General features: G+C 36.2%; 1 protein-coding gene across 1 annotated transcript in view; it reads right to left on the minus strand.

The window, feature by feature from the left end:
• Twin (CCR4-NOT transcription complex subunit 6-like twin) overlaps positions 1-25072 on the minus strand; it is a 272484-nt gene that overhangs the window by 44442 nt on the left and 202970 nt on the right. The gene's annotated exons all lie outside the window — the stretch shown is intronic.

Here is a 25072-nt window from a genome sequence, read left to right on the forward strand (position 1 = left end):
AGGTGTCGGTGTGAAGAAGCAAACCTCAAATTAATGTCAGTCCAATTGATAGCCGATGATAACACATTATCTCGTTAAGCTCAACATCTGTGACCATTAGCGTTTCTCGATGAATAGTATCGAGATATTACAGATAAAAGCATCAAAGACATCTCGTGAAATTAAAGAACGGCTGCATTCAAAGTATATAATTATTGAGTCAATTATCATAAAACCGCAGGATATACTCGATTCAGTTTTTACACAAAGGATATTATATATATATATATATTAAAACGTCTTTGTTACAAAAAAAAAGAAAAAAAAACCTGATAGAGCCTGAGTTACATTATCTGTTAATTCTATCTTTTTTGTAATGTACATACGCATCATTTGATAATTCTGTGCTATTGATGCATATTTCATTTAATACTAACTTGAATTAATCCCCATTTCCATCACGCGAATTATTGATGAAGAGGATATTGATGTTCTTCAATATGAAAATTTAGGATTATTACATGCATCCCTCATATTCATGGTAACAATAGATAAGTTACAAAAATATAAAATCAATAAAAAAATGTAATTAATAATTTTAATTTTAATTGTAATTTATGCGTATAAAAAAGACCAATAAGACGTGACAGATTTTTAAGAATAATTTTAAATTATTTTTCCATTAAAACTTTTACCAATGATTTTAAAGATAGAATATATACTATAAAAGATCTGTCTTCCTTCTCCTTCTTACGAACAATATTTACGCAAATATATATGATGCGGTGACAAAATCGTATTGTGGCTTCGTTTAAGCAGAATTTACCTAAGCCGACTAATAAAGTTTATATCAATCATGATACTATTAATTTGGTTTAAAAAAAAAGATAATAATAATAAAAATTATAATAAATTATTCTGATTTAATCAATCTATTTAATCTATAGAACTCTTAAAAATAAATACAATTTATAATAATGTTATAGACGAAAGAAGGCAAAATAGAAGCACGTCAGATACAAGACTTGACGTAATCTAACGGGTAAAGTCAATGGAAGTTTATATCCTCGAGAGATACGGAACGCGGAAATTACGGGCGATTTCCTTGGTTGAGCGAAAGAGCGATTCTAATCAAATGACTTGAAGAAATCTTAAATTCACACTGATGAGCTATAAACATTTCTTGCGTTTAGTAAGAAATTGCCGAAATAATAAAGTGAGATGAACAATGAAAACTTGTTCGTAGTCCGTTTAATGGTCTGCTAAACATTATCTTTTAATTATTATAAACGAGTCGCAAGACGAAAGGCTTTTATCTATGTAAAATGTATATAATAATAAGAGGGACATACTATATAACCGTTAAATTCTCTCTTCTCCATTCCAAGTTGGCAAGTATAATAAAAAATATTGGTATTTAACGATTGCCTGCATGTTTTCTTTTGCCTCTCATGTAATAATAAATCTGTATAATTCATAAATAATATTTTATGCAATTCATAGTAGATTAATAGTACATTAATAGTATAAAATATATAATATATTAACAGTGTATAATATATTATATATTAATAGTGCAGAATATATATAGTATATTAATAGTATAGAATTATATATATATATTTGGCCGTTTTATGTAATGCATAATAAATTTATAAATAAATAATAAAAAAATATTAATTGTCTCACAATTGTCTCCTGTCGCCATAAAAAATGAATTTCTGAAGTTGTAAAGTTTTTCAGCTTCTTACCTGTAACAAAAATAAAATTCTTTATTAAATACAAAAAAAAAAAAAAAAAAGAAATTACATCTTAATTTATTAGTGATATTTTATGTAATTTTTAATCAATGTCTGAGATGTCTCGATGCTATTAAAGTTATTACGATCGCGAAATTTTGAGACAATTTACATGTCAAAGTGCGTCTTCAGTGTCCGTATAACTTTATACAAATCTAGGAAGCCACCTTTTCGAATTGGTAGTAAGATTTCTTGGAAACTTTCACGGTCACTTTGGAATGCCGTTAGATTAGAGGCAACCTTTCTTATCAGGAACGAACACGCAATTATTAGATTACAAAGTTCCGGCGCGACTGCCGATTCAAAATCGCTAGTGCGGCGGCGATTTTCCGCAGAATTTAAGCCGCGCTAGATAAAGTCCCGTCAGGAACAAAGTACGATGGAGAGGTCGCCCTCGAGTCCTCGGGCTAGCTGGGAGATAAGGGTACGACACAGTACGTTTCTCTTCAACCACAAAATGCGCATGCCGGCAAGCAAAAACGTTTGCCAGGAAAATCACGGAAATGTAGTTTGGCATGGAAAGACTGAGAAAACGATAAAAAAAAGATAACAGAGAAAGGAGTACATTTATAGAGAATATTATCGTGTTTCTTTATGTGTGCACATGTGTATGTGTATAAATATATAGAGATAAAAATACAGTTAAACATAAGTGAACAATTTAAATGTCACAGAAATATAAAATAATAGAAAAAAGTTTCTCTATTACAAAATATTTTTATATAAAAATAGTAAATTTCTCTTGACATTTATATAGAGACCGATATATTTGCATGACATATTATATGTTCAGCAAAACATAAAAAAAAATATATATTTACATATTAATGAATATATAATCCTATCACGTGTTGTTTTCATTTGACAATAACAACGTCGCGAAATGTTAAGCTTACATGACATGATAAAAATGTATTTTTATCTTTAGAATTATCCTAAAATCACACACATTTGTACATAAATGAAAGCTTTTTTTGAATGAATATATATGGATATGTGAAACTTTGAATAGAAAATTTGTCAAAAATAAAATAAAAAAAATTCTCGATATGTTGTCGATGGTCTGTCATGTAAGAAAGTTCGACTACGACGAAGGGAGTTAAGAGGATCACCATTTATTCCGATAAACAATAGGAAGAACTTCACTCGGGGGGATCGACGTATCGATCGCGCGACAGCAACATTTGCATAAGGAACGGAGTTTCAAAGTGGCCGACGTCGACTTCCTTTCTCCTAGCGAATCGACGAGCGATTTTTCCAGACATTAATGGCACGACGCCAGGTCGCAGCCTATAGATAATCGATATTGCCTATCATGTCGTGCTCTTGACATCGTCGCGAAAAAGAATAAAATAAAATGAAATAAAATAAAAGAGAGAGAGAGAGAGAGAGAAAGAAAAAACACAGCCCCACAGACAGTTCGGGAAGGTAGGAAGAGTTACCCTGGGGAAAAATAGAGAGAGGCAAAGGGAAGAGGACAGGACTCGCGGACTATGTCGATTTTTCCAACAACATAGCAATAGGAGACCCATGCGGATCTCCTGCTGCCGTTCGCAAGCACCGTATCCAATAATTCACGTGGCAGCAGGACCCGCCGTTTTGTCGTCTCGCGCGCGCGATTTATGGTCGTCGGCTCGCGTTTTGTAAAGTAAAAGTCGCCCTTTTCGCGCGAAAGAGAAGATGGACGTTGCATTTGGCAACGCGTGTGATGGACGCACGTAAATGCACGACGAACTGCAACGAACAGACACGTGTTACGGTCGGTGGCTTGTGCACGGTAACTCTTTTGTCTTCCTATCTAGAAAGAAAAGATCTAAAAATTTTCACGTTTCAAAAAATGAGGTCTGTATGTTAAAAAAATTTTATTTCGTAAACCGTTTGAAATTACACCTACAACCCTTTGTTATCTTCACGCAAAAATGTACGCGCCAAATTGCATTGTCGCATGTACAAAGCAGACGTAAAATTAAGACACTGATCCTGGCAGAGCTTAATGCGAGAAAATAGGGTGTGGCCGTTATCAGATAACAAACTTCTTCTGCCGTCTCTCGCTAACTCGGCCGACTTTAGCGCGAAGTTGGTATATCTCATTGTTCTAATCTCGGACATCTGACCGCATCTACGTCTCAGCCTCCCGTTTTCCTGGTTTATATGTCAGGCATTACGTTAAGGACGTCGTTTCGACGACGATCTACGGCCTCGCTTTAATATCTTATTATTGCGGATGAAGAGCTTCACAATTCCTGAGAATAATTCTTCTTGCCTCGCGCCCGCGAGTGTGTGCGTATGTGTGTGTGTGGCGCTTAAGATCAGCATTATGGCATAAATTGCTCGAAATATCTGACGCGGAAATAATTTGCGTCCACTTATCGTATAAAGTATGTACCTCATCTTTATTTCATATATTAACAAAAGATGTATTTAATTTTATTTTCCTACATATTTAATCTTCATTTATGTATCTCGCGGTACTTTGTAAAATTAATCAATATAAAAATAAGTGAAAAGAATACTGAGAGAGAGAGAGAGAAATGTAGCTGAAAATATATAAAGTTTGAGATATTTGAGTTAAACTATGAACTAGGAAAGTGTTTTCGAAACTGTTAACAACTTCAAAATTCTGAATATCCTGAAACGGAGATCTACAACGAATGCACACGGCATTGCATTAATATTTCACAATAGAGAATAACGAGCAAAACGCGCGAGAAGCTCTTTCCAACTTTTAATTAATACTTCCGACTATCGTCGTCGTCGTCGTCGTCGTCGTCGTCGTCGTCGTCGTCGTCGTCGTCGTCGTCGTCGTCGTCGTCGTTGTCGTCTGTAAGCCAAGTTCCGACGAATAAAATTCATCCTTCAAAAGGATAGCAAGGATATACTTGGCGGTAACGAGTAGTGGTCGTTAGTTTGATATAATTTCCAGCAGTAGCGGCAGCAGTATAGCTCCATGATAGCTCGTTTCGTTCGGGTAAAGGGAAGCTTTGAAAACAGATCAAAGTAACCGCGTTACGTTGCACGCGGGGCTATTTACTTCGAGAGCGAGACCGGAGATCAATTACAGAAACGTTTCCAATGGGGTTTCCCGATTAAATCCGCGACGGCTACCACCACATCACCACCACTGCCGCCGCTACTGCTCGATTTTGAATTAAACTCATGCGCGAAACATCTGCAAAAGCGATGAGCGTGATTCTCTCATCGTCCCGATCATTTGATCATGACAAATAATAAATTAAGCACATACTGTGCGGAGATCGAAATCTTCAAAGTAAAGATATAGAATAAAAAGACGCGGAATAAATCGGCTGAAATCTCTTATTTGAAAGATCTCAGATGATAGATAGTTTTCTTGAATATTCTGCCAATATAATTCTAATAAATATTGAAAATAAGGTTTGACAGTGTGTAATAATAACATTATTATTATTATTATTTTTATTATTATTATTATTATTATATAATATTGTTTTCTGATTTAATCTACTATTTGACATTTTGAAAATTTCATTTATTATCACCTTTATTTAATTAGATTCATCTGATTATGTCTGATCGTAACATATTTAGCTTCATGATATGATTCGGAATTGTCGCGAATTAACGCATGATTGACCGTTGATATACAGTGTCAATCTACGCTAAATTTTATTAGGTCCCATCACTATGGACAATAGACGGCGGTCGAGTTATCGCGAATATCGTAACATTGACGAATACCGATATATGTAGCGATATATTACTATATATAACTAGTGTGCCAGAACTATATATACGAAGGCCGAGTCATGCGAAACAGAATTGATAGAGTTGGAGATCGCCACGTTAAACACGACTAAATCACGGTGACAATCAATTCCATTGGTCAGTGACAATCGACTGATGATACCTCGCATAGATCGTTGTAACGCAATTTGTTTGATCGATTAAATGCTATATAACGCAGCTTTTGCATTTTGTTTTGTACCATATCGCTCGACGGACACGACTGAAATTTTTCAACGCTGTTGTTTTTTTATTTTATAATTCGACGTGGTTAAGTATTCACGAATACGTCTTCATAAAGTGTACCGCCAGCGATGCATAAAACTTTGATGACCATATTTATGACAAAATTATTGAATTTTTGTGAAAAGTTTCAGAGCGAGATATGTAACGTTGAAAATAAAAGCGTGTTTTCGTAAATCGAGCTCCACCGTGTAATCAAATTTTGCACTAAAGTTTTTGTACTAAATTTTAAATAAACTTCAAGTTGATCAAAATTTCTTATCACTACCAAAATAATTGTAAAAAATTTCTATCACGTGCTAAAGAAATTTAAATTAGTCCACTCCACACACAAGTCTGAAAGAAACTTTCATTTAAATTTTACATATGAGACAAACACTCTGTATAAGGAATGAGTCAAGCGTCAAACGGACAAGGTAATATGATTCAAGGTGACTGCGTGAGATTGAATGTAGGTCCAAGGTAGTCGGAGATCAATAGATCACGCACCGTACAGTTCTTTAAGAGTCACGAGGCCGCTGATTTTTACGTTCGTGCGAGCGAGTGAATTTTTGCCGAGCGAAATGAGACGATGACGAGAGCGCGTTATGCACGAAAGAGATCCTTCATTCGTTCTAAAAGTACTTTATGCATCATTGCACATGTCGTGGTAACGGTATAATCGTATCGAACATATTATTATTATTAGACAAGAATATGAGAAATTCTATTTTTCAATCATTATCTCCGGAACATGAAAACAAAAAAAAAAGATTGACTGGTAAAAAGACGTAGAAAAAAATTTAAGATTAATACACAAACTAAGAAAAAGATATTTAAGATATATAAATTAATATAAATATAAAAATCAATTTATCAAATTTTTTTAAGAGAGAGAAACACATTTTTATTATATATATGAATCAATTTATCACATTTTTTAAGAAAGAGAAAAACGTTTTTATTACAAAACAAAATTTAATTTGCAATATAAACGTTTTTTGTTCGTGCTTTTAAAAGTTATATTTTTTCCCTTTCTATTCTTTTAGAGAATCGAATCGTCATTTCGTGTAACTCTTCCAAATTCACTGTTAAGAGGTCTACTTGACGTGGACGTAGAAGCATCGTTGGTACAAAAGCCAAATTCCTGGTCACTGTTACGCAATAGTACAGAGAGAATAACAATCGTGGTACACGCAGTCTGTGTTTAACCGACGACTGCTGTTTCAGGGAGAATGACATCGGAGCACAGCTGTTAACTGCCAGAGACACGTTCTAACGATCCCGGCAATCAAGCCGAGAGGAAAAAAGAGCCGATGACCGTCCACCAACAGCTCTCGCTATCCTTGCTTTCGGTTGTTTGCAATTAGCAACGTGAGCGTTTAGAAATTAGCGAAAATAAAACGGGCGAAATCAGAGTGTCAATTGTCTCGATATAGGCATACGTAAATAAAGATTTCAAAGTGAGGCTAGAGAGAAAGTTAATTATTTAATTTACATTTGAATTTCAGAATATTATTTATTTATTTATTTAAGAGGCGAAAAAGATTAAAAGACCAGGATATTAAAAGCTTTTCTCTTTCTTGAACAATTAATGACTCGGTTAAATTGTCAAATACGGACGATAGGAGGCTGGATAATTTTAAGCATTATAACGTTAAAATTGATTTTTGTATAAAATAAAAACGAAAACAGTTAAGAGAAGACGGGCAAAAGTTTTGCCATGCAAAGTGTATGCTTTCGATAAAGTATATTTGAAATCGGAAACTAGGACGGTAACCGCATTCATGGAGCGCATTCCGCTCCATCGCGGCGAGAAATACGTAAACAGACAAACAAGAAGCTTATACGTAAATAGGGTAAACAGATTTGCTTTCAGCCAAGTTTCCGCGCGCGCGTTACTCTGTAGGAAACGCGATTTTTGTTCGTCCCCTTTCTCTATCCCGTGCGGCGCACCGCGCGCATAATTAATCCTTGGAGAGTTGAGCATGGTGCATTTTACCATCCGGCGGTGGTTTTCCTCTTTCGTCGAGTAACGGCGGGGCTAAATAAAATCCGAGTGCGTTGAAAAGATTTCAATTCTACTGGCATCGTGTTCTAAAAATGTCTCAAAGTCTGCTCCCAGAGAGAAGCAGGCACGATAAAATATTATTTGACGTTAATAAAAAATAACAAGTTGTTTGTTTCGTTGGATAATAATTGTATTCCATTAGCCTATCGTATCGATTTTAACAATTGCAATGGTACACGACCTTCTAGTCCCGAATGGATTAAAATAATGTTAATTTAAGGCCACTAATATTGTACGTGTATTATACATATATATCATACTTTACCGTGTAACTACAATATAGAATAATTTAACGCTGCGTATCGTACGCACATCTCCTATTTTATCGTGTAACTATAACAGAATAATTCACGCGGGATTATGTTATCGTTAATGTAGCGAGCATACTCGCTCGATAGCGCAATGATAAAGTGTCCGATAACAGAGAGCTGAAATGTATTCGTTAGATCGTTACATAATAACGACGGTATTTCTATCCGTATATGTCGTATACATAAACACTGATGTACGCGCGCAGATTCTGACGTTTAACGTCGAATTCGAGATATTTCGTAAATTTGGCGGAAACTAACTAATAGTCATGTAACCGTTGCTGTTGTATCAATTATGCCGTCGGAACGTAGCGTGGCGTAATTTCCGCGTGGAATTCGATCAAATTGTAATGAAGTTCCTCTAATGGCGACCGCACGTATAAAGGAGACGAATGCGCGCATCGCGAGCGACGCTTATCAATTCCTCCGGTGGTTGCTCGAATCTTGAATAACTGTTGCGGCATGAATTATTTGACATCGAGCAACGGAAGAAGAAATTTCGGCAAAGCGGATATCAATATTACCGCGCTCCATTTTGATTCCATCTCGATTCTCTCTCCAAAATCCAGGCGAAAAACAAAATTACGTCGAGCCCCATTAAAATTTCAATCTCCAAGACTTAAATTTTAGATTTCGAAGGTTTCTGTCCTCTGACACTATTAACGTCAGTCGCTCTGCAATTGCATAAAATGCATTATTAAACGCTCTCTTGAGAATCATATAAATTACTACGCATATTTAATCAAGATGATATGACGCTTCCGTTATAATTTCGGTTATAATTTCGAATATCGCACAATGGCGGTTACAATCACGCCAGCCTCGTCGCATTCGCAACAGGAAACGTTAAAGGTGTTATGCGATGCATAGAGACGTATTTCCCGGCCTCGAGCCGGCTGCGTCGAAATCATAAATTGTCGGCACGGCACACCTCGCGACGATCTCTCTCCACGTGCGGTTTGCAACGGCGGCGCTTCTGGGCCCCGCCATTAATAATTAGAGACACCCGCGCACGTGGCGGTCCAGTCCCTTGGGACATGCCAGCTATTTATTGCTGCCTAATGATTATTTATTAATCTTGCCGCTGCGTTTTGTATGTCGCTCGTTACGGCAATATATCGCAGATGTCATACTTAAGATTAAACCGTTAACGGTGCATGCACAAACTAGGAATGAAAATTTCGAACGAAAAATATACAAGTTAAATTTTAAAATAGCACTGGAATTGACATATAATATATATATATATATATATATATATATATATATAGCATGTGTAGATAGAAAAATATAATATTACTATAAAATGTACAACATATGATAGATGGAATATTGTTACTTGGATTTAATAATATGTTTTGATTTAATTAATATGCTAAATAGACGACAATATATAATAAAATTGATTTAAAATATATCTCGAGATATTATGAGTATTCTAAATGCAATACCGCAAATAAAATGATAATAAAAGGACTTCTTTATGTAAACGGAGATCGAGAATTTAAAATAAACTTTCTCTAAAGCGATTGTCCTCGAAATCGAAGCAATTTCAACTTAGCGGTTTGAAATTTCGCGAGATTACGGTATAAAAGACACGAAGGTCGAGAGAGCAGATAGATAAGGATCATGAAAGCAACCGAGATTTTCGTTCGGATCGAAGTAACTTCCTTAAATAAGATACAAGTTTAAATTGCTTTTAATTTCGCAACGAGGTCGAGATTATAAGTAACTCGGTGCAGTTGACTTACGAAACATGGTTGCTCACATGCATCGTCGTATTAATTCTTTAGCATGTTTTAAAGTCAAAAAATATTCGCTGCTTAGATAACATTAAACTTTTTGACAAAAATGAGAAAAATGCGAACAAAAGTATGGAAATTTCCTTTTTCGTCTGACACAAATTCAAATAATAGCTCTGAATGTTTCGTTTAAACGGAACTCGATTATAAATTTATTAACGGTTAACAATTAAAATCGATACAACTTCATATAACAAAATATTTCATTTATTTTATATAAATCGGTGGCTTTTTCAATTTCCAATTTGCCATCAATATCACGTTTAGCTTTTTATTGCCACGATAATCGCTTACAATTTTAATCCACAGACTCACGGAAATGCAGCTTCCTGTGTATCGGATTTATTAAGATAAAAGCGTTTGTATTTGTACAATGAATACGATAAATGGATTAAAGCGTCATATCAATGCCAGCAAAATGTACGCAGGCCATCGACTGCAAATCTGCTATAAATGGAAAGCGTGCGTCTCGTTAAAGAAAAACAATTTTGTTGGAATAATGTTACAGAACAAATTCATTTACAATGGGCAGTAATTTTTCAATATTAATATGTGAAATTCGCTTGAAGCATTGCAGAGAAAAGTGTAGTATTTTAGATAAAAAGAGACTGAAAATAAACTGATAAACCTGTTAAATGTAATGTTCAATGGAAGCTCCTGTGTTTAAAGCGAGCTTTCGAAAGTAAATTATGTTTAAATTTGAGAAAAGTTTCGAAAATTTTGCAAAAAAAGAAATATTGTAATAATTTTCGATAATTTTCTCTTTAATATAGTATTTTATTTTTATCTTTATTCTTTAATGTACAATGATTACATTTTTATCAAAGTAATAGTTCAAAAAATTAATGCCAAAAAGTTTTGTTTTTGTTATGAAGCTGGACGCGCAAGGACACATTAGGTCGAAATCATCAAACACCATGCTACATATGTATTATATTCGAGTTCTCAGAGAGACGAGGGTTAATTGTCGTCATTCTTGGTCTGCGAGACGTATTATCTTGTCTGCGCGCCGTGCAAGCGTCATTATATAGTCAAATGACATGTCATGCTTTCGAATTATACATGCGCAATCGAGTTATACTGTCGCTGGGTATAAATTTTATATAATCGGTCATGTAATTATAAATTTCAGAGCGCAATGTTATCTAACTTTGAATATTCCGTATAACTTAATTTTTTAATGTAATTATACTTAATATACATGTAATCTAATTAAATATTCTTTTCTGTGTATTTATGTGATTAATTTAATATAATAAAAAATTGTATCTTATAATTTACTATATCAATTTTGCATTGCATAAAGCCATGATAATTATAAACGTATCTAAATTTCGTATCAAATTTGTTAAAGTAAATTCTCTTTCGCTCTGAATAAAATATATTTTATCGTCTTTGCAGAGGATGTACGAGAATAAAACTCGTCTACAATAATTTGCATCTGCGACACAAGAATAGTTCGCGGTTTCGCCATTACGCTGTCGGTTTACAAATAGATACGTATATATACGTCTGTGTTATTATCGGGACGAATGTATTTGTCAAAGGAACGAACGTCGAGTTGATGGATGGATGGGTGAACGGACAGACGGATTTTTATCAGCGTGACGTTCCGTCCCCAGTAAAACGTCGGAGAGAAAGTCCGAAATATATGTCCATAGATACATTTATGCTTGAAAAGTTTCCAAAAGTCAAATGTATACATATATATTTATCTTGGAGAATTAATAATGTGATATAAATCTGATGCTTCATCTTTGTGTCTGGATGACAAATCTTATAAAACGGCCATTCCATTAACCGATGATATTCGGGGTTATTGCAATTTCGCGTATTTCTTCCTCTGTAACTTTTTTGCTCTAATTTTCGAACAATTTTTATATTAAATATTGTATAAAAGCATCTTTAATTCTAAATGTATTATACGTAATATGCTAAAATATTATGAATTATATTTGATATTTGAAGAATATTAAAATATTATTACATGCAATTTTTTAGAGATATCTTATAAAATATTCACGGTAGCATTATCCACAGATTTAATAATAGATTTGAGTTTTCAATAATTAAAATTTTACATGTAGAGAGAGAGAGAGAGAGAGAGAGAGAGAGAGAGAGAGAGAAAGGAGAAAGAACACTTCTAAAATCATAATGCAGCGTTTAATTATGCAGAAAAAAAACGAAAAATAAAATTATTTAAATCCATTTCGTGTAAATGGGAATGAAATAATAACAATAATTTTGTGAAATGTTATTAAAATTATACAAAAGTCCGATCGCTTATTATATTTTTTAATTAGCCAATATATTTTCTTTTCATACATACATATACGATACAAAAGTAATCTTTTAATTAATATAATTTTACAGACAATTTCCATCATTCGTTACATATTCGAATAAAAAAATATTAAATTTTCATCTTTATATTTTTTTGTAGATATAGGAAATTTTATCACAAATAAATGATAAAAAGTGTGTGTTATTAATTATTCAGAATGATAAAATTAAAACCATAAAATCTATCAAATCAAATCAAATCTATATCTTTCATACTTGGATAAAAATGTTTATATACGTTAAATATTATTAATCGTAAGTACGCGTATAATTAAAGTGTAATTACAAATAACACAGAGTTATGCAATTACAATTAGCTTGATATATTTCGATGCAAATATAAGAAACGTGATTAAATTATTAGTTTACACGAGTATATTATAATAATTTCTCAGTCAAAAAAAATCTGTTATGACGCCACATATAATTTGCGACATACTGTCGGGTATATATATATCGGGTAAATAAATATTTGGGTGAATCCGGGAAGCTGTAGGGCACGGTGGGAATAATTGCGGTCGGCTTAAATTTCTCGGAGACGAGAACTTTCGCGCGGAAGCGCGACAATAGCGCGCAGCTGTGGATAACGCGAAAGCCGCTTTGCATCTGTCAGAAGAGCAATTTCGGTGCCCGCACCGCGCGGAGGCAGGCCTCGCGAAATTCCATAGAGTCGGCACGATGCGCGGTATTTAACTCTCGACACTACAGTAAGACCGGATAAACGAGATTGCGGGATTAGGTAAATAAGTTAAAACGAGTTTGTGCGAGAGAATTTTCCATGTGGAATTTGATTCGCCAGCCTTGTGTTGTTACTAATAGAAATCGTATAATTAAATCTAATTTCTTGATTTCTTTCTTTAAATCAATGTGGATCTTATCTTTTTTTTTTTTTTTTTTTACCTTGACAAAAAATTATTTAATCGATTAAAATTATGTAAAAGAATGTCTGATCAAATTTTGTGAAATTTTATTCTATTATAATAAAAGTTGCAAATGCAGGATATTATAATTCCATATTTTTTATTTTTTTTTTTTTTTTTATTTAAGGCGATACTATTTTGTTCAATGTTCTCTCGACATTGAGTATATTTATAAATGTTTAATATTTTAACTCATACCTTAAAAAGTTTGTTATTTGTTTTTTTAATAAATAGAAAAGAGCGTTGAGAATAAACAATATAAAATTCACCAAAAGGATGCTGCGTAATGAATAATGGATTGTTAAAAAAATAGTTTGGCCGGATTAAGGACGATTAATTTACGAACAAAGAACAGGGTATTTCCTGTCGCCGGTACCGATGTATCCGCGAAATGGATTCAAGGGTGCGGCGGATACGCGCCTACACGATAACGACATTGTACGCACGCGTAGGTGTCCACATGTATCCTTAACTAGAGCAGGGTTTCCCAAACTGATGTGCAAATTTTCAGAATAATTAATGCTTTTAAAAGAAAAAGATCTACTTCTTCGAATGCGAGAATCTATGATTCTATACCTATTTATAGCTATGAAATAATAATTTTTAAACAATGATTCTCGACAAGTTTTCACGTATATTTTGAGTCAACTTTCTCTAGATTGAAAAATTTCTTCGTAAATCACGACAAATTTGTGTTTTCTAAAATGAGATTATACGTTAGAGACAGCTATAGAAAATCACGCGACACATAATCCTTCTTCATCGGTGGTAAATTTGGGAACCTCTGTTCCAGGACGACGCACACGTTAACCGGGATGTCTGATTGAAGTGGTGAGAGGGAGAGAGATAGAGGTTGAATCAGCACGTGGACATTGTAAACGCTTGGAAGCGCCTTAATCAGCCATTGTATGCTGCGGTCAGCGATAGCTCTACAAGCGAACGAAGGGTCGCAGGGCAGAGGAAGGGGGTCTATTGGACCATGGACATGTACCAGCGACTACAGTTCACTGCGCGCTTCCTGACAGGAAACGCCCGGATAATTCCGATTACGTAACGAGCGCGAGTTTTAATGAGCTCCATGACAATTGGATCCTTCGAGATTGCTAGTCTTCGTAGTGGAAATCTCGTTATCAATTCTTACCGACGATAGAAATATTAATCTCACCGTGATTATAATGTTCAAAAAAAAAAAGATATAAAAATTTCATAATTTTATAATTAAACAATTGCTAAATAATCTTTATAATTAATTCAAACATTTTGCATACAAATATTATGATTTAGTATAAAGAACACATGTTTATTTTATATCTAAATTTTACTCATTTTATAATGAGAGTAATTTAAGTTTAATTAATTTTAAATTACCTAGATAATTAAATATTGAAATGACGCTAATATGTGAAAATCATGTACATACATATGTGTTAATATTATACATGATGTAATAAATTATAACATAATAAAACCTTATATATAATGCTTGTTATAATCTTTAAACAGAATATACATCTTTAGACAAAAATATTCTAGTTTTTGAGCAACGCAAAATGTTACAGCTGCAAACATATATATATATATATATATGTATCCCTATTTTCGGAGACGCTCCAAAGACATTTTCAGAGTATCCTCTCATCTCGCATCGCTAACTTAGAGACACTTCAAGTTCTCGGCTGCACTCATTCCCGATTACAACGTGTTCAGGAGAACCTCGTATATCCGCCCTCTCCTATTAACGTCTGTTATTTATGCATAATGAACGACGACAAACTTCTAACAAAGACACCCTCTCCGAGACATTATCCTTCCTCGTTGGTCTTAGCAGTCACTCCGGGAGCGGGGGTGGGACGGGGGGAAGAGGGTCGCTCTTCATTTTCCATGAGGAAAATGAAGCGATAACGGCCGGGTTTGCGGAGAACATTCATCGGTAAGGAAGGGAGGAAAACGGCCGTCGAACAATCCGTATTGTTTCGTTAATCGCAGAGCATCGGCCATTATTTCATTATTGCAGCATACGAGATAAGCCCGGGCCTGGTGGTGGGTCCCCCTTTGTTAGGCGAACGGGCAAAATAGCCGGCGGCGAGCCAACAGAAGAGAGTACGAACACAAAGGCACGTCCACGTGCGCGTGCGTATGTTTACAGACGAGATTACACGAGGACGAAGAGAGAGACGAGAAGAACCCTCTCGTAAAATTCTTTGTTCACGATGGTGGCGTGCGATTGCGACACGAACCGGTCGATCGGCTAAGATTTTGGCCGCACGACCCGCGGGGGATGCTGCTATGGCGAAAGGCCAGAAGCTTTTTCCCGCTCTTCGATAACGACACATCCCTCGGAGGCACCACGTCGTTGTCCCCGAAGGTATGATGAGAAGATCGAGCAGCGGAATGGAATACTCGTCTCCTAAGCTCGGGAAAAAAAGGAAGAGAGAAAACTGACATTTCCGTGCGACATATATGTGGCTTTTATAGAAGCTGACTTCGAAACGAGGATTTACCTGTTGGATAATAATTGGAAGAAACATCTGGGACACACGTGCCGACTCCTAAGATCTTCTCGCTGAACTGTTGCATAATTTTATGATTCATTTGATTAGACAAGTGTCTTAATAATTTGTAATAAACAGTCACACGAAAGAGTAAATAAATTTTGCAACACAATCTTTTAACGTAAATAGATATAGTGTTGCTGGATTTTTTTTTCTCCACAATTATTCCCAATTATAATATATTTTAATTAATATCCCGCCCCCACGTATTTTTTTCGTACATACGTTAGCAATTTTCGCGCGCGCAATTTTCCAATTAACGGCGAGCCGAGTGGTGCGAAAGATCTGGCTTCGCTAAATTGACCGCAAATGGAAAGTTACGCAAATAATACGGCAATTCCTGGCTGATTTTGGTCAACCGGAAAGCAGAATGTATGGGAGAAGCGCGATCGTGATACCTTCTTCTCGTAGTACGCGCACTCACTGTTAATAGGAGCAAATTTGTGTTTACTGCCCCTACGTATATAAGAGTTTAACATCTCCTTCCTTCGCCTCCGTTAGCCGCTCGTGTAGCGAGATTAAAGCTGATAGCATCGTAAACAACGCGCAATTTGGCAAGATTTAGACCGTGTGTCTAATTTAGGACACCGAGAAGAGACTTCCTGTATACATAATTTCTTCATTAAATGTAAAAGCTATATTATATATAATAATGATTCACTCCTATTTTATTATTAAAAAAAAATATATATTTGTATTTTCTTTGGACCCGTCGAATAATCTTATATAATTTTATAATACTTTGCTGATGAAAAAAAAAAAAGTTATAGAGGATGATTCTAAATAAGTGCGAATAATTTTAAGAGATGATCCTTTGTCGAAAATTAAGGTTTTTCATATAATTACCTCTATATTCCTCCTTAAGGAGTTAACACTCTTTCAAAGGGGAAGATGAAACTGTGCATGATAACGTATACGATAATTAAGTTTTTATTTTTCTTCTCAAATTTTATAAAAGTTAAAAAAAGGAAATTTAGTACACATTTTCCACTAGTAAAAAGGATACTTATTAATATTTTTTTAAATCCTATATCGTTATAAAAGACTAGAACTAGCAACCTTTATTCAACTTTTTAATGAATATAATCATCTAAAAATATGCGTTAGAAAGTTTGATTCCTTTAGAAACTTTTTTCTTTTATTTTTTGAAAAAATCGATAGCTTTTTAAGTAAAAAAAATAAAATACGTTATCATGCACAATTTCATACTCTTCTAACGATACGAGAGAATTAAAAAAAAATATTAATAATCCTTTTTACCAGTGAAAAATGTTTATCAAATTTTACTTTTTTAACTTGTCCAAAGTTTGAGAGAAAAAGTAAAAACCTAATTTTTACCTCACTCTTTGGAGGAGTGCAACTCCTCAAAGAGAAATATAAAAGTATATAAGTTTATATGAAAGACCGGCAATTTAATTTTCGACAAATAATTATCTCTTAAAATTGTTCGCACTTATTTTAAAATCACCCTAATCACTTAAAACATACTTTTTCAATTATATCAAACTTTTCGTATTTAATATCATAAATCTCTTATAATCTTGTAAAGTTGTAGGATTTTTTAATTAGTGCATTTTATGTACGACATATAATATGAAGCTAAATTCCATTTTTTATATTTGCAGCACAGTTATGCATTAGCATTATTTGGACGGAGGTGGCCGTAAGTTTTATCGGCGCAAAAAGAGATAGCAATTCTACAAACGGTAATACTTTCGAGCAGACGTGCATGTCTAATCTCGTAGCAACAGCGCAGCAGTCATTCCGCCGCGCAATCGTAAATTACTCTCGTGAGATAAAACTTTAACGCGAAACGCCCGCATTATTTCGGACTCGTTCTTCTCTTTCTATCTCTCTCTCTCTCTCTTACCCCTTTTTTCTTTCTGTACGACGTACTTTTCTAAATGCTTGCGCGCATATTTCGTGTAACGATTCATCCAAGCCACGCAAAATGCACGCAAAATCCACGATTAATCTCGTGCGTTGCATGCATCGTGCAAAACGAACACCACCTCTCTTGTTTACAAACCACCGCGTATTTACATACATGCTAATATGTTTGCAGAAACGGCAGAAACACACGCGCCAGCTCGCGCTTGCTAGTAGGAATAAGTTTGACGGAAGATAACGCATCGACGTGGAAACCACGCGGTGCATAAATGTTAGAGGTATATTACACATTTCAATGGTTTACTTATTTTGTATATACGAGTGATTAAATTTTACTCCACAAATTTGTTTGCAATTGTACCGGCATTAGTGTACTTATGCAGTATTTTACAATAAAAAAAAAAAAAAAAAATAACGTATGCGAGATAAATTAATATAATTAACAAATAATTAGTATACATATTTAATACACAGTTAATAATCTGTAGGCTAATAATAATAAATAATTGATAATCTATAGGCGATTTTAAAAATAAATTTAATTTAGATTTAAATCAACTGGCCACGTAATTTATTAAGAAAATCGACAATCGAAACAGTATTAAAAATATATAATTTGAAAGAAATTTAAGAAAAATCTTTGAAGATAGAAAAAAAGATAGAATTTTTATAAAATTTAATAACTCCTGAAAGCTTTTTGCGCGAAAAAGCGTACCTATATATTTTCTAGTTTTCAAAAAAATTGATGATACGCTCTTGCAGTTTCACATAAACGTCGTGCATCCTGTATATCCTAAATGTTCCACGAGCAAAACTTGATATCTCGTTTCACCAACACACGGACCTCTTCTCGCCGTCGATCCTTTTTCACCGACGCATTCCTCACATCACACACGTATAGAGAGTTCTCTGCCGCGCAAGAAACGTGTGTCCCGGGACGCGCAAAAGCGAAGCTCTGAAAAACACACGCCGCTGCGCTCGCACAAGGTTCTCCTCCCCCTCTCTCTCTCTCTCTCTCTCTCTCTCTCTCTCTCTCTCTCTCTCTCTCTCTTTCTCTCATTTTCTATCGACTATCCGCGCGGCCCAGTAATCGCGATCTAATCTCATCGAAAAAGTCCTGAGAGTACTGTGTTGCTGCTCCGAGCGGCGATATGCCACGCGGGCTAATTAAAGTCGGCCAAGATGAAATATCGAGATATACGCTCTCGTTCGCTCATCCTCTCTTTCCCTTCGTCGGAGAAACAAAAGGAAAGCTCCGCTCTCTGGTACATCCCGATATATATACGTAGGACACGGTTGCGATCTCGTTCTTTACTCTATATCGATGCGGTTTGTCGCTAATGGCCATCTCCGATGAATGCGATCACGGATTTTTCACAAGACGTCGGAATTTACTGAGCTTTCGAAGAACGCGATGCCATGTTATCGCGAGTATTGTCGCGTATATTCTTGACCCCGATATCTAATGGAATACCCTGCATTCCAAAAGTAACAGTTGTGCTTCGGATGATTTATAAATCGATGCCGTGAAAATCGTTTCGAGTCTGACCGGAATCAAATGAAATTCTATATTTTTTGCATTTTTAGATAAAAATATATGAAATAAAATTACATATTATATGGCATTATTTTGACGTTATTCACCGCAATATCGTTTTAATTTTGCTGCAACGCAATTTCGTAGAAAAAAAAAAATCACAATCATTATCTGAAAGGTAATACGATTCGCTGAAGACAGGTCAGCCGGCAAACACGCCTCCGAAGAATATCTTCTATCCTGGCAATACCGGCAGCCCTTTCCGGCAACGCTTCTAGTAAAGGCATCTGGCAGTGAAAAGAACGCACAGAACGTTTAATCAAGCCGCTCGCGGCATTCGCTCTCGCGCGTCTTAGCAAGTAGTGGATTCCGAAACGATGAACTAACCAAAGGCCGACCGATCAACTGGCCGACAAACCAACTGTGCGCGTCCAGCCAGCCAAGCGTGTTCAACTGGCCTTCAAGGGATGCTCGTTAGGGTCTAGTTTGTGTGTAAGTATGATGCAGCGTGTTACGTAGGCATCAGTCTGACCTCAACAGTTTCCTCAACCGCGTTAATTCTGTATCTCCGGGCAAACGGAGCGGTATCTAAGGAAGATGGAGAGAGGAGAGAGGAGAGAGAAGGGAGGAAGGGGGAATCAATTTGTTATTCCGAGACAAAATTAGGACGTGTGAGATTCGAATATCGCTCTTGGCAACGCGATATCAGGTCAGCGATATCAGACGCAGCAATCCGACCTAAAGATACGCAAACGCGTCGAGCGATTGCACATATGTTATGATATATGGAATCTTGAATGCTGCAGTTTGTGATGGAAGGCTCGTAAAAATATTTTTCGATAATCAGACACCGTGCGTTAAATTGATTCTTTTATTTAGATTCTTTTATTCAAATGCTATTCGAATTATCGATATCTTGTCTGCAGAAATCAAATAGATACTCTGAGAAATGATGCGATTGTACGAGAAAAGTAGAACGAAATTTTTTTGCGAATCGAATGTGGAAAATTTTTAACGCAATTTTATACATAACTTTTCCTACATCTTTTTATTACATGCACATTTGGTAGACGATATCAGTGTTTATTTTTCCCATTTTCCAAACTTTTTTCTTTCACGAACATTGACAAGCGTAATTTCCATAAGTTTAATTACGGCTACGAGACAATAACTGACTAATTATCTCGTTTCGGTGCATTCAGCTCTTTCGCTCGGTATAATGACTTTTCAAAGCCATTTTTTTTCTCCGCGCGTCAACATATTTCATTAACCACGATTTCATTAACTATGTGGTGGTGCACAAACCGTGCCACGTACGCCGTTCCAACATGGAACGCTATTATGCCTTCGTTGCTATTTGCCCGCATGCGCTGCCGAAAGCAATTTAAACTATTATTTTGCGGAACCCATACCCTCAACGACTCACAAACTTGCGAAAATTGTATATTGCACCGGGTAGCATTGCGCCACCCGTATGTACCAAACAACCAATGTCAAACGCGATTATACGCGAATGTCGACCTTTCATTGAGTACAAAAGCACGCGATAATTCAACAGCGAGCGTTATAAAACAAGCATGCGATAACAAAACCAATTCAAGTATACGATAATAATAGTAAATAACGGAATATAAATTATTCAAATACTTCCAGAAAATGTAAATATATTTTAAAGCATCAAATTTATAATTGTATCCTTGTTTCTGATATTACAGCGAAACGTGTTTTAGAATTTAAATACAATTTTTGTACATAAACACAAAAAAAAAAAAAAAAAAAAAAAAAAAAAAAAAGTACTTTGAACAGGGCCTTTGGACATCGATAAAATGTTTTTGCGAGGAAATACGCACCTCTCGTTTTGGGTTACCGTTTGCCCGCTCGTTTACGAGCGACGAAGCGAAACGGAATCAATACCCATTGGATAAGCCGACGACATTGCGCGCGACTAGAGATCGAGCGAAATAATTGGCGGATTCAGCGAATACACAGCTGCAGAGCTGTTGCTACTAAATAGAAGAGTATGTGTTGTATATATGTATATGTGTGTGTGTGTGTGTGTGCGTGTGTGTACATGCGTAAAAGGGCAGTCACGTGACCAGTGTGTGTGTGTGTGTGTATACGTGTGTGCGTGAATATACACGATGGCCGCGCGCACCAAGGCAATAAGTCACGCCGGCGAACCGTAATGAATTAGTCGCAACGTATATATACCATCCTCCCTCCCCGCGCTCGCAGCCCCTTGCTAACTCCTTGCTTTCCCTTATGGTGCATCGCGGCGCGTTATAGACGGCTACGAGCACCCGGTGCACGCTCGTAAGGGAATCGATTCGCGTGGATATCAATATTAATCCCCCGCTGCGCGGAGGCAATTATTTTCCCGGCTGTAAAAAAAAGAAAATTAAGTTTCACTTATCGAAAACGGAGCCCGCGGACGCGGGCTAAATACAATATCGAGAAGAGAGCGTACTCGGAAATGACAGTCAGGTTTCTCAAAATCAATTTCATTTTCTTATCCAAAATTTGTTCAAAGGAAAAGATGCTATCGTTTTTATCACAATATATTATCTGAATTAAGATAATAATATATCAATGTTAATGTTTACATTATATTCCAAACGCAAACTGTCTGTACAAATGTATGGTAGAATTTAAAGTCGCATAATTGAGTTGGCGTTTTTAATCCCTTAAACACCGCGAAAACCACACAAGTTTACGCATACTTAATTAAATGCCAGTAGTGTGTCTGTGACGACATTTCGTGTCGTCGGGTTGCGAGGAAAATATCTCGCGATAACCCAGACGACTTTATACTTGGCAAACTGTTTCTCAAAGTTTCCACACGCAAATAGGGCAGTGTGTAATAGAACGCCGACTTACTCCTCGTTCCTGTGGGATCCGCCGCCGATGGCCGGAACTATTCCGAGAAATTAGTCAGAAAATTAATGCCCGTAGTTTCGCGAGAACGAGACGTGTTCACAGTTTGCTTTCCCTCCACGGCTAATGGATCGCAAGAAGTGACTAAACTTCCCGTTTGTTAATTCATTATTTGTAAGTAGCAAATATATTCAACACAATACGCTGAAAATTATACACAGTACTCCGTTTCAACTTTATTTTTAAAAAGTGGATTTTTTTCTTAAATAAAAAAAATAGTATTTAATATAAATCTCTCTTGAAAGAGAGAGAGAGAGAGAGAGAGAGAGAGAGAGAGAGAGAGAAAGAGAGCTATATAATTTTCATTTATTTTATATGACGCATGAGATAAAGAATCACAAACCAGAGATTTTTTCTCGCGAAGGGATTGAATTCCTTTCGAATAGCAAACGCCTAAAGATATTCTTGGCAAGGTGTAGGATACACCGAGTGAAACGCACGCGATGTCTATCGGCCCTTTGTGGAACGGAAGCTGCATCGGGAATTGCGCTTTCAGTCGAGCCTGCTTTTCCGTAGACAGAGAGAAAAAGAGAGAAAGAAAAAAGATGAAAGAATCGAGCGCGAGGTCTGCGGGGAATCGTTCGAAGGGAACGAAAGTGCGAGCGAGCGCAACAATGTTGCCGAAGTGGATAGTCATTGCTTTGGTCAGACGAAGTCGACGAGAAATTTGGAAAGAGAGGAAAAAAATGTTGAACTTCTCTCTCTCTCTCTCTCTCTCTCTCAAGCTGAGATAATAAGAAAGTTTCTATATTATCGCGTCTCGTGGAAAGTGTGATGCGCGAGTTATGTCAAAAAAAACCGATGGGTATCAAAAATTTCAGGGAAAAAAAGGAAAGTAACTCGGGGAAGAGAAAGCGGTATATCCTGGTATACATATTCCCTTTATAAAGTTCGCGGGCAGAAAAAACGAAAGGTGGAGTAATAACGAGCCGCCGGCAAGCTCGGCTTTCATGCTCGCTCCCTCGTCTTTCTTTTTCTTCATCTCTTTTCCCTTTCCTTCCCTTTCCTTCCATTTCTTTTTCTTTTTTTTTTTTTTTTTTTTTTTCTTTCACTCTACGATACTTCAAAACGAAAGCTTCGCGTGGACATTTTCTCTCTCGAGCTTTAATCTTCCATATTTAATCTCCGATATTACTGCGCTCATTGCGGAAACAAACTATATACATGATTTTAAAACCTATTATTAAAGTATGCGTTTATAATCTCTAAATATATTACAAATAAAATATATAATTTTATACATGAGATAAATACATTTTTTAATATATTAAATGACCAACTCTGTAAAAGATGAGTGGATATATAATTTTAGATTCCTGTGATACATAATCACCTATAATTAATTATAACAGTGAAAGAAAGAAATAATTTATGTGGTTGATCGCCTACGTCACTCTTTTCATCACTTTGCGTTCAATAGAGACATATTTTTGATTAACAAAGGATATTGTGCCATCGGCAAATTAACGTTAAGCTCGTTACCCTCTTTTAAGCACTTTTGCCGACCGCCTCTTTACGGTTCGCGTCTGCTTTATCGTCACGTTCCCCTTAATGCGCCGCGTCGCTACCACTATTCGCGAAACGGGCACGACGAGATGCTGATTAAAACCGTTAACAATGCCTCGCCTCGACGAAGAATCGAGTTACGAGCTCTACGAACGACGCGACGTATTATTCTCGTTGCTCATTGTACGACCGATAATGCTCTTACGCCTGTGTAATTAGCAAAAACGGACCGGCATTTGTGACGTACTTTTAATTAGAGTCCGACGCTGCTAGTCGAACGCGATCGATGGTCGAGACGGTACGATCCACCGTGCCAACCTGCGTACCTAAAGCGAGAGAAAGAGAGAACTTTGTAAAAAACATTACATCATGTTAAAAGTTACGCGCCATTTTAGCTGAAATGTGACACCATGTTTAAATAAAAAGCCCAACCCATTTTTGAAGTTTCCAAAGTTAGAGAATTTTGAAGGATAAGTTTCATCTTCTTCGTAAAAAAAAAAAAAAAGAAAAGAAAAAATCATCTGATCTATCTTTTTTATATAAAGTGTGTTTTATAATATCGACATCACTCTGAAAGAATGAACTGGACGTGTTAAAATAAAAATGAAAAAAAAAAAAAAAAAAAATTCTGTATAAATATTTTCGTCCTCTCGGATAAAACGCTTCGCAATGCGATCAGTTGCCCGTATCGATTTTACCAATACTTTTGTCCAAATTAGTCTCGCTCGATAGGGCTAAAGCGGAATCGACCGGAGGATATGTCGGCGGTAACCGGTCACGATACGCTGTCCGGCAGCTCCGGTCAGGTGTGTCCGACGACGAACGCACTAAATCTGCGAGAGTTACGCCGCGCGTATAAACGTTGCCGCGGAGATTCATGGCGCAATTCACGGTGACTTGATATTGTCAGGAGCAGAGGCAGAGGCAGAGGCAGAGGCAGAGAGGGAGGACGTGGGGAGGGAGAGAGAACCGAGAGAAATTATCCGGGTCTCGTGAATACCGGAATCGGTCGCACGCGCTCGATTGTCATTCGTCTCGAACGGCCGGGCCGTGTTGATTGTAAGGGTATCGTTGCTGTAACGTTGCTACAGCCGTGTCCATGAACGGGCTTTGCCGTGGATATCGGCTGCCCCACGGGATCGATGCACAGAGACCGTTTACCATTCGCGGAACATTTTCCATGGACACGAGCAATAAACGAGGAATATCGGAAGCGAGCAAACACGCGAAGATATATCCCTACCGTATACACCGTAATGACTGGAGTCTTTTAAAATATGTAGTAGCCGTTGCCGTTGATTGATCTGCATCTATAGCGAGTAAATGAATAGACGAATTCTTATTCCGGTTCTTCAAGAGACATAAGAGGGAGACTTGAGGGAGATGAAAATTACAATATTTTATTTGTACGTAATTTTTTGATATATGTATATATATATATATA

The sequence above is a fragment of the Anoplolepis gracilipes genome, chromosome 17 (genome assembly GCF_047496725.1).
Source record: "Anoplolepis gracilipes chromosome 17, ASM4749672v1, whole genome shotgun sequence".
In the NCBI taxonomy this organism is placed as follows: Eukaryota; Metazoa; Arthropoda; class Insecta; order Hymenoptera; family Formicidae; genus Anoplolepis; species Anoplolepis gracilipes.